The 2,863-nt window shown below is 43.9% G+C and overlaps 1 long non-coding RNA gene across 1 annotated transcript in view; it reads left to right on the plus strand.

Annotated features, from left to right (window-relative positions):
* Positions 1 to 435: 435 nt before the first annotated feature.
* LOC116669973 (uncharacterized) overlaps positions 436 to 2,863 on the plus strand; it is a 14,508-nt gene continuing 12,080 nt past the window's right edge. Inside the window, exon 1 of the long non-coding RNA XR_004326920.1 lies at positions 436 to 555. This is a non-coding gene — a long non-coding RNA (uncharacterized LOC116669973). The remainder of the gene's footprint in view (positions 556 to 2,863) is intronic.

Consider the following 2,863-nt stretch of genomic DNA (forward strand, 5'->3'; position numbering starts at 1 on the left):
TGTGAAGAAATGCATGAAAGTTGTGATAATTCACCTCTGTTTAGTTCCTGTGTTGATACGGCAGTTAGAAAGGTAAGGGCCCGTCTATAAACTACAACACAGAAAAGAGATACAAACATATTTTCAAAAATAAGCATTTGCTTTTGAGATATCCGTGTATGTATGTATGTATGTATGTATGTATGTATGTATGTATGTATGTATACGTTGCATACAGCGGATGTAAACGTACACGCCAATTGTCGTGTTATCGCAAGAAGAAAGTGACGGTTGAGTTTTGGACACGTGACACGCGGGACACGATCCCTGGTCTCCTGGGTGAAAGTCCTGTGTTTTACCCATCCACAACCCTGAGCAGCAACCCCCCCCATGCAGATTTTTGACCTTTCATACTAATGGCTATGGCGTAAATACACATGCTATAGCAAGATAACTCAATGGAGGTCAAAGAGCATTGATTAACACGCTAAAAAGAGAGTATGCCTCTTGATAACACGCCAATAATGGCATACGAACTGGCATGTCATACATGCGCCATTTCATGACATCAGTTTGGTTATTTTTCAACCGTTTCAAAAGCAGCTTAGCCAATCACAATCGAGGACTGGAACCATCCCATTTACTAATTGGCGGTATGCTGCCACTTAGTGTTCCAGCTGACGGAGGCTTGCCTGGCCTGGCCTTGTTTTGATTCTGTGCAGTGGTGACAGGCTTAAACAAACTGAGGAGACAGGTGTTAGCAAGACATCTTAAATTGTCTCTAACGTCTTCAGCATCATCAGATAGCCTTTATACCACAAAAAAAAGTATCAGTGTTAAAAGTGACTGCCAATGAAATCGGACTTTCACCGATTTAGACTGTTGTGATTAAGGACCACACACACACACACACACACAAAGTACATGTACAATTAGTCATTCGCTAAAGGAAAACAACACACGCTTATAGATATGTCTTGTTATCGACATGGTGACATCATTTCTTACTGCCAGCGATTTCCAGATCTAATTCTGTACATGTGATCCCATGGTAGATTGAAGCTACCATCTGGGTGTTTTTCCGTCACTGTCAGCTCTCTCTTTCTTCCAGCCTGTGGGCTTTGAGACGTTCCTCTGTTCGTCTTTGGGCTTTCCGCTGGAGCACACATGCATGGAGAGCATCAAAACAGCTCTGATCAAACAACTGTTGGCATGCAGGTGAAAGGACTGTGTGTATGTGTGTGTGTGGGGGGGTGTTTCTGTCACCTTTTACCAGTTTACCTATCATGTACATATCTGCATGCATGCGTATGGGTGACTGTGTGCTTCGTATGTTTGCTAGTTATTCTGTGCCTGTGGACATCTGTGTGTGGGCATCTGTGTGCGTGTGTGTGAACCTACTTCCTCAATTGAATCTGTACGCATGGATTTGACTGTGTGCCGTGTGTGTGCCTTCTGTGTGAGAAAAGTCAACATCATCCTTAAAGTGTGTTTGACGCTGGTCTCTCTCTCTCTCTCTTTCTCTCTGATCTACGGACTCCTGTATGTCTAGCAAGGTCGCTGGCCGTGTGAATAAATGCCAGGCTCACATTCCGTGTGCCCTTTAACAAGGCTGTGGTGTAGTGGCCTGTGACCGATCCCCTTATCTGAGAAAGGACTGACTGAGACAGAGAGCTTGTTGGGTTTGTCAACAGAAATCAACATTTTATTCAGTTTTCCGCTATGCTTTAAGATTTTGATGGTTTCACCTAAATGTTTTACCAAGATAAAAGACTTTAGTCATCAGACATCTTGATCTTGAAGTTTCATGTTGCCTGTAAGCTTCCTTGACTGCTGCTAGCTTGCCCGGATGGTTTATTTTAAATCAATGAATGAAATCAAATGAATACACATACAAACAACACTGTTTCCAATTCAATACAACATAGTTGTATAAACACTACCTTGGCCCCAGGTAAGTTAGGTTGTATTAGAAAAGTGGGTGACTGAACGTACGTAGCTGCGCTGTCAGCCTCCTTTCATGTTTGAATAATTGTTGGTAGACGTATTTCAGCGAGGAAAAACAACGTAAATCCAATATTTTAATCATTGCTCTGAACCTGTTTTTATCCCGTCTTTCTCAACGGTCTGTAGCAAGACCGTAGGTGGATTGTTACTGCGTTCATAATGGTTTTTTTTAGATTAATCTACTGGACAAATCCGTGAGTTCCTTCAGTTTCTGGGACTGGTTGAAGAAGGAAAAAGGCTCTCCATCTCAGGCTACCAAGTTATCAGCTATCAAGCTCCATGCTTTCTGTTTCCTTTTTTATTTTGAAAGTTCTCATTCTTGTTTAACTTCCTGTTGTAGGTTTTCCCACCCATGTGACTACCTGTCCTCGCCCTAATGTGTTGCACCTGTGTCTCATTGTCTCCCCCGTCTTGTGTACTTAAGTTCAGTCTTCCTCTTACCCCAGCGCGAGAACGTCTGTTCCATTGTGTCAACTTTTGAGCGTTTCCGCTGACTTGTGATTGTGGGTCCATCTCTCTGTGAGCTTGACAGATTGTTCTCCATGGTCGCTGTCGCTCTCTTGGTTCCTCTCTTGGCTGGGTGGAAAAACACATTGTAACGTTGGGGTGGCAATAGTTCAGTCCGTAGGGAGTTGGGTTGGGAACAGACGGAGGTTCAAGTCCCTGTATGGACCAAAGTACATAGTGTGGATTGGTAGCTGGAAAGATGCCACTTCACCTCCTGGGTATTGCTAGGTGCTCTTGAGCAAGGCACTGTACACCCCAACCACTCAGGGTGCTGGTCCAGCAGCGGGAGCCCACTCACTCTTATATCTCTCGGTTTGTGCATGTATAGGTCCTGAGCATGTGTGTGTGTGTGTGTGTGTGTATTTCAGGC

The sequence above is a fragment of the Etheostoma spectabile genome, chromosome 20, assembly GCF_008692095.1.
Source record: "Etheostoma spectabile isolate EspeVRDwgs_2016 chromosome 20, UIUC_Espe_1.0, whole genome shotgun sequence".
NCBI classification, from domain to species: Eukaryota; Metazoa; Chordata; class Actinopteri; order Perciformes; family Percidae; genus Etheostoma; species Etheostoma spectabile.